The 8,617-nt window shown below is 42.7% G+C and overlaps 1 pseudogene; it reads right to left on the reverse strand.

Moving 5' to 3' along the window:
- Window positions 1-6,111: 6,111 nt before the first annotated feature.
- On the reverse strand, window positions 6,112-7,871 carry LOC138097344 (protein FAM151A pseudogene; annotated as a pseudogene).
- Between the last annotated feature and the right edge of the window lie 746 nt (window positions 7,872-8,617).

Below are 8,617 nucleotides of genomic sequence, written 5' to 3' on the forward strand. Positions count from 1 at the left end.
TGCATTCCTCAGGTAAATCCTATTTAGTCATTGTGTACGATCTTTCTACATGCTACTGTATTTAGTTTGCTAGTATTTTGCTGAGGACTTTGTATCTAGTATCAGTCTATAATTTTCTTGTGCCGTTTGTCTCTGATTTTGGCAACAGGGTAATAATAGCCTCTTGGAAAGAGCTGGGAGATATCCCTCTGTTTCCATTTTTTGGAGTAATTTATGAAGAATTGATTTTAACTCTTCTTCAAATGTTTGGTAGAAATCACTAGTGAAGCTATATGGTCCTCGGCATCTCTTTGTGAAAAGATTTTGATCGCTAATTCAATATCTTTTGTTGTCACAGATCTATTCAGGTTTTTTTATTTCTTCAAGTCAATTTTGGTAATTCGTGTATTTCTAGGAATTTGTCCATTTTATCTACATAATCTAACTTTTTGGCATATAGTTGTTCATAGCAGTCCCTTATAATTCTTTTCATTTATAATGTTGGTGGTAGTGTCCCTCCTCTTATTCCTCATTTTAATAACTTGGATCTTCCCTGTTTTACATTTGGTCAGTCTAGCTAATAGTTAGCCAATTTTGCTGAAAATTTTTGGTGTTCCTTGATTTACTCTACTGTTTTTCTACTATTTCATTTACTTCTACTCTGCTTGTTAATATTTCCTTCCTTCTGTTTGCTTTGGGTTTAATTTACTCTTATTCCAGTTATTTAAAATAGAAGATTAAGTTATTCATTTGAGTCCTTTCTTCTTTTCAACATAAAAACCCACAGCCATGAGTTCATCTCTAAACGATAGGTTATATGTATGTGTGGGCTCGGTCATGTCTGACTCTTTGCAACCCTATGGGAATTTTTCAGGCAAGAATACTGGAGTGGGTTGTCATTTTGTACTCTAGGGGATCTTCCTGACTCAGGGATCAAACTCACATCTCTTGCATCTCCTGTACTGCAGGCAGATTCTTTACCACTGTGCCACCTGGGAAGTGGAACAATGGGTTAGCTGTATTCCAACAGTAGTTCATTCTAAATAGGAGAATGTCAACTTTTTTACCTTCTCTTACTCTTTTGGGCATAATTTGAAATTGTTTAAGGGTATGATATTTCCAAAAACAATAGAATCACATTTGAAAATAAGTCTGAGGGAATTTCTGTTGTAATATGAATACTCTTCTCCATTTTTCCATTTTCAAGTTCTGTTTTGTATTTTGGGAGAGAGTTATTAAAAGAAAAGCATAATTATTTTGGTAATTCATGACATATATTTTAGCCCCTTGGTGCTCAGATGGTACAAAATCTGCCTGCAACACAGGAGACCCGGGTTTGATCCCTGGGTTGGGAAGATCCCCTGGAGAATGGAGTGGCTACCCACTCTAGTATTCTTGCCTGGAGAATTTCATGGACAGAGAAGCCATGGGTTTGCGAAGAGTTGGACATGACTAAGCGACTAACACATTTTATATATTAAAACAAAACAAAACAAAACAAGAAATGCATGTTACTACAGCTAGTCTCTAGATAATGACACCAAAGGTTACTCTTCTTTCTTTCACCTAATTTCTGTATTTAAAATTTTTGTTTATAATGAAAAAATTGGGGAACTTCCCTGGCAGTCCAGTGGCTAAGACTCTACATCTGCAATGCAGGGGCCCCAGGTTTGGTCCCTGGTCAGGGAACTAGATTCCAGACTCCATAACTAAGAGTTTGCATGCTACAACTAAAGATCCCACATGGGAATGTACATTGATACAGCCAGTATGGAAGACAGTATGGAGAGTCCTTAAAAAACTAGGAATAAAACCATCATATGACCCAGTAATACCACTTCTAGGCGTATACCCTGAAGAAACCAAAACTGAAAAAGACACATGTACCCCAGTGTTCACTGCAGCACTGTTTACAATAGCTAGGACATGGAAGCAACCTAGATGTCCACTGACAGATGAATGGATAAAGAAGTATACAATGGAATACTACTCAGCCATAAAAAGGAACATATCTGAGTCAGTTCTAATGACGTGGATGAACCTAGAGCCTATTATACAGAGTGAAGTAAGTCAAAGAGAAAAACAAATATTGTATATTAACACATACATATATGGAATCTACAAGGATGGTACTGACAGATCTGTTTGCAGAGCAGCATTGGAGACACAGATATAGAGAACAGACTTACAGACAAGGGTGGGGGAGAAGAGGGAGAGGGCGAAATAATTGGAGAAAGTAGCATGGATGTATATACACCAAATATGTAAATACACAGCCAATGGGAATTTGCTGTATGACTCAGGGGCTCTCTAATAACTGGGCTCTCTAATAACTTAGAGGGGTAGGAATGGGCAGGAGGTGGGAGGGAGATTCAAGAGGGAGGGGACATATGTATATCTATGGTTAATTCATATCCGTGTATGACAGAAATCAAACCAATATTGTAAAGCAATCATCAATCAACTAAAAACAAAAAAATATTTAAAAAAATAAAGATCCCACATGCCACAATAAAGCAAAAAAATCCCACATGTCACAAAAAGATTAAAGATCCTGTGTACTGCAACTAAGACCCAGTGCAAAAAATAAGTAGTTTTTATGGAAAAATTTTAATTTACTAAACTGTAAAATATTTGTACAGAGAATTTTCCTTGTGACTGGCCGCGTTCCTTTCAAACCTTTTGCTCCCTTGTTACCTGGCAGTGCTTGTCATGACATAAACCAACTTGTCTTAAGGAGGCAAATTCATTTATGCTAATACTCGTGAAGTAGCAATGTGCAGAGATTAAAAACATATGATATTCAAGAAGTTCTGATGGCTGAAGATGAAAGATATGATTCTCACTATGGAAATGGGGGTTTTAGTTACCTGTCTCTACTTATGCAGTGTCAATAAAATGATCCTCTAATATTGAAGCTGCTGCTGCTGCTGCTAAGTCGCGTCAGTCGTGTCCGACTCAATGTGACCCCATAGATGGCAGCCCACCAGGCTCCCCCATTCCTGGGATTCTCCAGGCAAGAACATTGGAGTGGGTTGCCATTTCCTTCTCCAATGCATGAAAGTGAAAAGTGAAAGTGAAGTCGCTCAGTCGTGTCTGACTCTTAGTGACCCCACGGACTGCAGCCCACCAGGCTCCTCTGTCCATGGGATTTTCCAGGCAAAAGTACTAGAGTGGGGCACCATTGCTTTCTCCAAATATTGAAGCTAGCATCTGCCTATGACTGCTAAAACTGAGGGTCCTCACAGACCAATGAGGCTATAATACAGGATAGAAAGAGAATTTCCCATGTATAAAGAATAAGGGGAGGGCACAATTTCACCCAGGATGAAATAAAACTATCCAAAAAGGAAAGTACTAGCAGAATAGCTTACCTGGAAAAAGCAATTGCACCAAACTAACTCATCCATACCCTCAATGCTGACCAAAGCACCTGCGCTTCAGGAAACAAAGTACTCCATGGGTCAGACCTGATATGGACACAGAAGGATGAGCACATAGGCTTGAGCTCTGGGTGGCTGAGAAACAAGAGAGAAAGTGGTAAGTGGACTGGAATACTAAGAAGATAATAAGAGAACCTGAAGAAAACCAAAGTAAAACAATACAACCAATACCCAAAAGTAATTCAAGAAAGCCTTCCCGAAATAAAAAACCATTTCAAGCTACATACTGAAAGAATACATCATATAACTGTGTGGATCACAATAAACTGTGGAAAATTCTGAAAGAGATGGGAATACCAGACCACCTGACCTGCCTCTTGAGAAATCTGTATGCAGGTCAGGAAACAACAGTTAGAACTGGACATGGAACAACAGACTGGTTCCAAATAGGAAAAGGAGTACGTCAAGACTGTATATTGTCATCCTGCTTATTTAATTTATATGCAGGGTACATCATGAGAAATGCTGGGCTGGTGGAAGCACAAGCTGGAATCAAGATTGTCAGTATAAATATCAATAACCTCAGATATGCAGATGACACCACCGTTATGGCAGAAAGTGAAGAACTAAAGAGCCTCTTGATGAAAGTGAAAGAGGAGAGTGAAAAAGTTGGCTTAAAGCTTAACATTCAGAAAACTAAAATCATGGCATCTGGTCCCATCACTTCATGGGAAATAGATGGGGAAACAGTGGCTGACTTTATTTTTCTGGACTCCAAAATCACTGCAGATGGTGACTGCAGCCATGAAATTAAAAGACACTTACTCCTTGGAAGGAAAGTTATGACCAACCTAGACAGCATATTCAAAAGCAGAGACATCACTTTGTCAACAAAGGTCCGTCTAGTCAAGGCTATGGTTTTTCCAGTGGTCATGTATGGATGTGAGAGTTGGACTATAAAGAAAGCTGAGTGTGGAAGAACTGATGCTTTTGAACTGTAGTGTTGGAGAAGACTCTTGAGAGTCTCTTGGACTGCAAGGAGATCCAACCAGTCCATCCTAAAGGAGATCAGTCCTGGGTGTTCATTGGAAGGACTGATGTTGAAGCTGAAACTCCAATGCTTTGGCCTCCTGATGCGAAGAGCTGACTCATTGGAAAAGACCCTGATGCTGGGAAAGATTGAGGGCAGGAGGAGAAGGGGACGACAGAGGAGGAGATGGTTGGATGGCATCACCAATTCAATGGACATGGGTTTGAGTGAACTCTGGGAGTTGGTGATGGACAGGGAGGCCTGGCGTGCTGCGGTTCATGGGGTCGCAAAGAGTCGGACATGACTGAGTGACTGAACTGAACTGAACTGAACCTGAAAATCTGAACCCAGAACAACCAATATCAAGGCATATACTATAATAAATTACTGGAAAAAGTCTCTGGGCATCTAGGCAAAAAGCTGGTTTCTTCAAAGAAAATAAGTTAAAAATCATCAGTCTCTTTGAAAGCCACACTTTATGACACATATCTGTGCAGATAAAAAAGGAGGAAAACATTTAAGATAAACAAAATAGAAAATTCAAGTGAAGGATTTTTATATCCAGCAAAACTAAATTTCAAGTGTAAAGGACACAAATCAACTTTATTAGTAATAATCAAGAAGTCAGGGAATATTATTTGTATGAGCACTTCCTAAGGAATATTATCTGGAGCTTAATTTGTGCTTCAATAAGAATAGTAATTAGAATACAGTGAACCATATCAAATATGTTTAAGGACATAAAGTCACAATAATATTTTTTTAAAAACTAACCACATTTTGAGGTAAAGGATAGAAAATTTCTAATTTTGAGAACTGGTAAACCAAGGTAAAAATCAAACATTTGTCCAAACTTTTGAAAAGAAATGAATCACTAAGTAACCATATAAAGGTAAATATCTCTTTACAAAAACATTTCAACAAATAAATTAAAAAGAAGTAATAGAATCACAATAGCACTATTTTGCAATCACAAATTAATATCCTTGGCAATGAGCACCAACAGCTGCAAGAAATAAAGAGAACAGAAATAAAGGGACAGTCAGACATTACAAGCCTCTGATGAAAGCATACAACATCTGCAGTTTGCAAAGGACATTAAAACTAAATCTGATCGAGCCTCTAGATACAACTGCCAATGTGCAGGAAGTATATAAGATAGAGGAGCATGCCCAGTTGTATCAAAAGTTTGGAATCAGCAAATTTCAGGTTTGGAAACTCTCTATGAGTCATGGAAATATTATTTTCCATGGGTCATGGGTTTTCAAAGGATAAACTGTAAAAGAAATGAAGTGATAGAGAACCTGTTAATTAAAAGAAGCCAATTTTAAGGACTTCCCTGGCAGCTGAGTGGTTAAGACTTCACACTTACACTGCATGAAATGTGAGTTCGATCCCAGGTCAGGGAACTAAGATTCCACATGCCACACTGCACAACCAAAAAAAAAGATTAAAAGGAGTTGATTTTACTATCCTGGGGAAAAGACCAGAGCACTCTCCTTCAAAGGTTCATTCTAGAGGATCCTGTTCAGTGGAGGGGAACTATCAGTTACGGATCACAATTTTGATTCCTTCACATTTACCTACAAATTCCCCTTTAGTCCTTACAACAAAAGGACTAAAAATATATATATATTTTTTTGAGGAAGAAGAGGCATTTATTCCTTCCTGCATCCCCCTTGGGAAGTCAGGGTCCACCAGGCGAGCACCCCTGGGTGCTCAATGTCTGCCAATATCTGCCTGCAAGTCTTGGCAGTAGCTCCGGGGTAGCCTGTAGTAGACTCGGGTCTTCTCCATGGCCCTGGCTGCCAGCAGCACTGTCCACATAGATGCATAGTGGCCTTGGCCAGGGCTGTGTTCCACTGTGACCGTGACCCAGGGGGAGGCTGCCAGCAGCCGGACCATGACTCCAGTGGGACTCTGGCCCAGAGGCCCAACCTGCAGCTGGAAGGACACGGGTTGCCAGAGGCCCTGGCACAGCTCCAGCATATCTGTGAGCAGCTGTTCCCTATAGCCACTGCCCAGCACTTCCTTGGGCCAGCCTAGTGCCACTGTCACATGGGGGAACACCTCGGCCACAGCTGTAAGCAACTCCCTGCCAGCCACGGAGCCAGGGACCATGAAACTCCTGTGGGAGGCTGTGGCCCCAACCCCCACAGGCCTAGACAGGTGGGCAAGGGCGCACAGGGTGGCCAGCGTGGCCAGGGATGGCTGCAGGGTGGTGAGCTCTGTTATGTGCAAATGCAGGCCCCAGCGTCCAGGGCGTATGGCCAGCTGCTGCAGGCAGGACTCAAGCACCAGGGCATGGCCATCTGGGGCGTGGACGATGGGCACGGGATGCCCAGCTGCAGGCTCCTGAAGGCCCACGTCCAGCAGGATCACGCCCTCTCAGTCTGGGAGCTGCACTGTTGCTGTGCTTCCGTAGCCCTGGATGTCAGGAACCAGTCACTCCACTCTCAGACCCTCGTCTCCAGGGTTTTGGAGAGCAGGGATCAGGCTGCCCCTGGTGCAGTACCTTTGCTTCCATGAGGTACGGCAAGCTGCTTGAATTGAGACAGGAGAGGCTCAAAGAAGTCATAGCAGACTTGGTGGGTGGCGGTGTTGTCCTGGATATAGAGGAGGTCATCCACTGTCGCGGGGTCCGAGGCAGACTGCCGCATTGTCAGGCTGTACCTGTCAGATTGGCCCAGCAGCCAGCTGAGGTGGGGCCGGGCAGCCCTAGCCATGACAAGCCACATGGAGAAGGTCACCTTCTGTGGCACTGCTCCCACCAGCTCCTGCATCTTCTCCACCGTGGTCTGGGTGTATGTCCCATTTGGAAACAAGGGCAGGTAGATGGTAGTCCAGCCTGGAGACAGGGTTGTCTCAAGATACTTCCCCTGGACCAAGGCCAGGAACTGTGTGGCCTCTATTGGTCTCAGTTGACCTCTATTGGTTTGACCCCTCAGGATGTCGGCATTGATCCACACAGGACTTCAAACTTTCCCCTCCTCTGTCAGCCGCCACAGGAGGTCCAGGGCGGGGCCCACAGCCTTGATGCTCTCGAACTCTAGTTTGATACCCTTCTCGGAAGAGGCCAGCACAGCCTCCAGCCACTGCTCTCAGGTGTTGTCACTGTAGATGGCTGGGGGGTGCACCATGATGGGAACCCCTGTCTCATCGACTGTGTCACACCCTTCTGTTGTGACATCTGATTCCAGGACCATGACGCTGCTGCTGATGGCAGCCTTCATCTGTTCTTTGCTGTCGGCAGCGTGGTACCACGTGACCAGCAGGCCATCCCTTTGGCTGATCTGACCCAAACTTAGCAGGCAGCCCAGCATGTCTGCATCAGAGCAGCAGGTCCCATCCTGTTCATAGCCTGGCAGGACGATGCACTTCTGCAGTGAGAAGCCCAGGATCATTGCAATGGCAAACACTAGAACCGTACTGACACCGCTAACAATGGCCCGCTTCCAGCACCCCTTCTTGTTGGCCATGGTGACCCTCTGAGAGGAATACCCCTCAAAGGGCAGAGTCTCCTGAGGCTCTGAGAGCTGGGATCCAGAGCAACTAAAATACATTTTAACCCCATTTCATAGATAGTGATATGGAAGAGAAGAGAGACTAACCAAACTGTAAAATCTCTTAAGTAGAAGGGCAAAAATGTGTAATGAGGTTTCACCTGAAAACCATTTATCTTATCTTTTGCATCAACATAGGCTTCCCAGGTGGTTCAAGTGGTAAAGAATCTGCCTGACACTGCAGAAGACGCAGGTTCCATCCCTGAGTCAAGAATATCCCCTGGAGTAGGAAATGGGCACCCACTCCAGTATTCTTGCCTGGGAAATTCCATGGACAGAGCAGATAGGTAGGCTACAGTCCATGGGGTGGCAAACAAGTCAGACATGACTTAGCAACTAAACAACAACAACAGTGCTAATAAAAAAAGAAAAGAATTCCATTCGCAATAATATCAAGAAGATTAAATACTTAGGACTACATTTAACAAAAAAGCATAAGACCCATATACTATATTTAAGTCAAATCATTATGTTGGACACCTTAAACTTATACAATGCTGTATATCACTTATATCTCAATGAAGCTGGAAGAAAAACTATAAAATATTGCTAAGAGAAATTAAAGAAGATTAAAATAAAAGGAGAGACATTTCATACTCATGGATTAGAAGACTTACTCTTCTTAAATGGCAATTCTTCCCCAAATTGATCAATAGATTCAG

Source organism: Capricornis sumatraensis, chromosome 2 (assembly GCF_032405125.1).
Source record: "Capricornis sumatraensis isolate serow.1 chromosome 2, serow.2, whole genome shotgun sequence".
NCBI classification, from domain to species: domain Eukaryota; kingdom Metazoa; phylum Chordata; class Mammalia; order Artiodactyla; family Bovidae; genus Capricornis; species Capricornis sumatraensis.